The sequence below is a fragment of the Vombatus ursinus genome, unplaced genomic scaffold (genome assembly GCF_900497805.2).
Source record: "Vombatus ursinus unplaced genomic scaffold, bare-nosed wombat genome assembly UNPS02014787.1, whole genome shotgun sequence".
Taxonomy (NCBI): domain Eukaryota; kingdom Metazoa; phylum Chordata; class Mammalia; order Diprotodontia; family Vombatidae; genus Vombatus; species Vombatus ursinus.
The window spans coordinates 4,115,340-4,121,305 of NW_020954565.1; positions in this window are offsets into that span (position 1 = coordinate 4,115,340).

A 5,966-nucleotide genomic window follows, 5' to 3' on the forward strand; every position below is an offset into this window, starting at 1 on the left:
CTAGCTATTTGTTCTTATTGGTAAACTTTAAACTAGCATTGCTTCATTCTAGTTGCAGGTGGCTATTTAAAGGTAAATAATAAGTACTTAAATGAAGCAAATTTCATAACAGATAGAGAACACTGCCACCTTATGTAGTAAAGAACTGTTAGCAAAATTATTAGAAAGGTAACATAAAAGGACCTAAGGCTTAGATCCATGAGGATGATACAGCTTCATTGTAAGAAAATTATTAAATAAGACTCTGTCACAGTGTTGGTGGAAAGATCATCAGATGGTCTGTGTTAGTGATCTTGTATATACAGTTGATACATTTCCCTATATGTGAAATAGGAATATGTAGTGTGTTCTATTGGCCTATAAGGAAAAATGAGATGTGAATGTGGACATTTTAAAATTCCTTAGGCATAAGATGCTGTATTAACATTCAGTGAACACGTAGAGCACTGTTAGGTACTAGGTGAGGTAGAAAGTTAGATTAAAAATCACATAAGCAAAAAACATTGCAATCCTTAATTAGAGGAAGTAGGTTGTATATCACAGAATCTCAAGAGTTGGAAGGGGATTCAGCAGCTATTTAGTTCAATATACAACTCAACAATTCACGATATAACATACACATTAAGTAGTCACCCCAGCCTTTGCTTGAAGACCTCACTAGAGTAATACCTCTAGTGAGGTTTTCAAGCAGTTCACTTCACTTTTATATAGTTCAAGTGTTAGGCAGTTTTCCCCCCCTATACTTTGCAGCATGGGCCTGGGAATAGATGAGGGTATTCCTTCCTTTCTTTTTTCTTCCCCAAAGCATAGCACCCTGAAGATCAGTTCATTCTTTTCACAGAGAAGGAAATTCTCTATCATGTCATCATGAGATCTTAGTTGTAGGTTGGCAATTGAGTTTGTGTATGCTAAAAATCTCATGTAAGACCAGTTTTTATTTTGAATCAAATTTATATTTTTGTCGCTTTAAATTTTAAGAATCAGTGATTTGTTATGAGTATTCGTGCAGATTACAATCAGTCAGTAACTTAATAGACAATTTGAGAATTGCCAGATCAAGAAATCCATCACCCAGCAACCAAATTGCCAATAAACCTATCTCCCAACTTAGTTATGCCAGTGTTTGGATAGCAACTATGCAGTCCATCACTGGACCTATGCTTGAAGCCTTTCCATCTTCTGAATCTGCCAGAGCTGGGGTGGCCTCCATGCAATGACAATATATGGGAGGAGGAGCTCCGTGAAGATATTCTTCACAATCATAAGTAATCTGCCAATGTAGACTCATGCATGACACTGATATTTATGGCCAAAAACCTACTCCATGATAAGCCAAGGAATGTGTATGCATTTATGTTAGTACTTTGGCCTGGAGTTAAAATTTATGAACATGCTAGAACTAAAGAGACTTTAGAGAAACTATGCCCTAGCTATTTGGGGAAATTATTCCACTCATCTTTGGAACTACCACCCTTGAGCTGGGATGTCTTGAAAAGTGAGGCAGTGCGTAACTTGCTATGCCTAACCAGCACCAGACCAGACCATCCAGCCATCTTGTCACTAGCCCTGCTGCTGCATCTATACACCTAATGAATCACCTATGTGCTGTAGGGCCAGGACTTAACACCTATAAACTAAGGCAGATCTGTAATCCACTGGGGCTGGGCTAACACCCCTGGAGAGAAATTGGGGAAAGTAGCAAAGATGTCATCAAAGAACCTCAAGCAAGATGATCTTTAGCCCTATATAAGAAGTAGGAGTCTGATGGTCTCTAGGCAGAGGCTGTTACTTGGACTTGGTGCATAGTTATTATCAATTCTCTCTTGGGACTTCTGGATCCCTGGCACTTCTGGGTAGCTCAGGTGTCTTGGAGGGGTGGGGTCCTGGGCCCGATTGGTTTCTCATTCCTGAGGTCAGAAATACCGATGAACTAGGAAATGAAGTTTCTAGACTAAAGTTATCGCTTCCACATTGTGATTTTCCCCATTATGGTTTTGATAAATCACAGGTTAGCATAAGAAATTAAATGGGAATTTTTAGGAGTTTTGCAAAGCTGCAGATGACATGCAGAGGCCAGCAGATAACAGAGAAAAAGTTTAGAAACTCAGAAATGCATAAAATATTTGTATACTGTAGCCCATTGTTGTGGTTTCATGATGTGTTGTGAGTTCTCCAAGAATTCAGAGTCAGACCACCTTTAATCCAAGCACAGGCATTTATTGAGATGGACACCTCTCATGAAGCAGGGTAAGTTCTGAGAGGAACCAGCAACTTTAGTGAAAGCAAGATGGATTTTTATAGGGTAAAGATGCAATTACATAACAGAAATTATAAATATTAAAAAGGCAGAAGTGGTTTGTTAAGGGATTAGGTAATAGGGGAGGGGTCCCAATCTCAGTGGAACTGTGTGTGCAAATACCCACAATGCACACAGAAAAACCATGGAAGGGCAGTATGTATGTATGATAATGAAATTATAATAAGCTGCTCTACATCATAGGTTCACTTAAGGGACAGCTTTTGCTATTACTGTGCAGGTGCCAACTTAGGGAAAGTTCCTTCTATTGTTTTGGGGTCCACATTCTGCTCAGGCATCCTGGTGGTTCCGCTTTCTGGTTGACTGGCCATTGTGGTCCTGTCTGAGATTAGATGGATATGGTTGTGGTTGAGTGCATGGACACACCTACTATTTCTGTGGGAAACATGAAGAATGGATCTGGGGGCAGTGGCTACCTAAAGGCAGCGACTGGGGTCCCATCACATGGACATGCCTGCTGTTTCTGAGAAATATGAGTTCATGGACACACCTGTTGTGCTAGTGATCAGTGAGGCATATATTAAGAAGTTAGGATATTGAGTAGGGGTGGTGGGAAACAGTGGCTAGGTAGGGGAAGTGGCTATATTGAGTCTGAGGGCCTGTGGTGTGGTTAAAGTCGTGGTTAAATCAGGACGTGCCTTCTGTTCAATGGGGCCCATAAGGAAGTTAGAATATTGGGGCTGGGGGCAGCTTTATTAGGATTCCATCACTATAACCAAATACTTAACCCAAATTTTACAAATAAGGTATTATAAACACTCCATAAAAGAAAAAAGGAAAAAAAATTCAGACTTCTCTGAATCGAAGAGGGAGGAGCCAAAAAATTTTATGTGGATTTTCTAGATCACGGGTGCTACACCCCTAACCCCTGTGATATGGAAGGGATAACTGTAGAAGGTTCCAGATATAGGGGGGTGGGGGTGGATTCCAGATAGAAAGGAGGAGCTACCAGGTAAGAGGGCCCCTAGGTGGTACAATGGGTAGAGTGCTGGGCCTAGAGTCAAGAAGACTCATCTTCATGAGTTCAAATCCTTACTAGTGACTCTGGGCAAGGTCACTTAACCTTGTTTGCCTCAGTTCCTCATCTGTAAAATTAGCTGCAGAAGAAATGGCAAACCACTTCAGTATCTTTGCTAAGAAAACCCCAAATGGGGTCATGAAGAGTTGGACATGACTGAAACAACCAAACAACAGACCAGGTAAGGAGAAGAAGACATGACTAGGGCACATACAGCACTAGTGGACAGAGAAGGACTAGGCCAGAAAAACCTGAGGTGATCAGTGAAGCAATTAGGAATTAGCTAAATCAATGCCTATATTAAATTTAAAGTTCAGTGACTGACCTCTAAATATTTTCTAACTTTATATCTTAAGGTATTAATTTTCTTTGGGGAACGAAGAGCACAGCCTGCAGGGGAGGTGCTGAGGGAGGATGATAGTACAATATATGATTATAAATATTACATAATTTAATTTCAGTGATTTATAGGGGAAAACTCAAATTTTTTAATTGAAAAGCTGAATAAGCAACATTGATCCTGCCCTGGAGAAATTAACATGCTAAAATAATGGTGCTGATTTAAATGTATTTTTCTGTAAGTGATGCAAGGGTTTTGTTGAGGTAAGGTAAGTAGAGTCATAGATTTATATGCCCTATTTCTCGTTTCTATTACTAGCTGATTTTTGTCTTCTAAATAAACATTCAAAGGTCATACCACAATCTGAATGGATTCTGTGGATTTCATTATTGAAATTACTTGAAATCTGGGAAGTCTGAAGGGAATGGTTTAGCTCAGGAAGAGATAGTCAGGTACTCAAGGAAATGACTAGGAAAATACCTTCGGTCTGATAATTCTTTCAATATGGTCATAGAATCATAGAATTTTAGATATGGTAGGAACCTTAGCCATCAGCTAATTGAATTCTTCATTTTACAAAAGGAAACCCTGACAGGTTAAGGGATTTTTCCAAGATCACTTCCTAACTGGCTCCTCACCGTTATTTGCTGCCCTCCAGGCATTATCTTCCTCCTCCTCATCCTTCTACTCTTCTCCCGTCCCCTTTCCTCTCTGTAAGTTGTATTATCTTGCCAAGGGGTCCAGGCCTCTAAACCATTTCTTGGATGGATGTCTCTTCACCATACACTCACAAATTCTATCTCTCACCACTCCCTTGCTAGTACCACCTTATGTATTGTTTTCCCTTGTCAGAATGTAAGCTCTTTGCTTGCTTGCATGTATAGCACCAGCGCTTAGCACAGTACATAGTAATGGATTAATGATTCTCTCTCTCTCTCTCTCTCCATACACACAGACACAACACACACACATAATATACATATATGTGTGTCTATATATGTATGTGTATGTATGTGTGTGTGTGTATATATATATACGGATATAGATATATGTATCTCCATCCATTTATATCTATCCCATCAGACCAACCAGAGAACAATTTATTTAGAAACAAAAGCATTTTCTTGAAATAAAAGGCAAAGTTAAAAAAAAAGTTAGTATCTTGGCACAGTCAGCAGGAGAGTAGGTGGGAATTACGATACTTTTCAAAAGAGAGAACTAACTTTGGAGACAGAGGACCTAGGTTCAAACTGCATTTCTGAAGCTTACTGCTTGTATGACCTTGGGCAAGTCACTTAATCCCTGGACCTCAGTTTCCTTATCTGAATATTGAGGAGGTTGGATTAGTTGGGTTACATGGGCCCTTCCAGCTCTATAGTTATGATCCTATGATCTGCCAAATAGATCCTTTGGGTATTGCTTTTGTTTCAAGGCGGAATCCAGGAGATACTGATTGATGGGAGGAGTTCTGTAAGAAACCAAAGGCTATAGAGCATTGGCTCTGGAGTCAAATCCAGCCTCAGACATGTAACACTAACTAGCTGTGTGACCCAGGGCAAGTCACTTAACCCCATTGCCTAAAAAAAGAAAGGATTGAAGGAAGGAAGGAAAGAAAGAAAGAAGGAAAGAAAGAAAGAAAGAAAAGAAAGAAAGAAAAAGAAGCCAAAGGCTAGTTAGGAGGATTTAGAAAAGAGAGAGTTTGACAAATGTGACCCTACATCCAAGTGCTGGGATTCCAAATGCAATGAGAAAGTTGTGACATACTTGGTAAGTTGGGAAAAAGTATTTTGACAAACAGACACCTAAACCACCAATCCATCCTTTTAGTGGCCATGAAAGAAAGTAACATTATCTGTCTTGAGGATTAGGTGTCTTTGTTCTAAGAATTGTAATTGGCCCATGATAAATTGCAGAAAGAATATAAAGATATCAAGGGGAAGTAAGTTCATTTTGATGATGGGGTAATATGGAAATTGAATCAGATGATTGATGATGTTGCTGATTTAGTCTTCATAGAACACGACTGATCAGAGAAGAAAGTATGAAGTATCAAGGGAAGAGAGACATAATAAATCATTTGAGAATATTTTACTTGGGTCTCTGAAGAGATAGGCTTCCAGAAAGATAGAAGAGTCTATATAGCTGAGAAATTCTTCTGAAGAGGAAGCTGCAGGTCATGGATACTGAGGAGATAGTGTAGGGAATGGACATGGCAAAGGAGAGTTAAGGACAGGGTATAAAGTCTTGGGATCCCTCTGGTATAGAAGCAAACTAAAAAAGAGCAAGATATC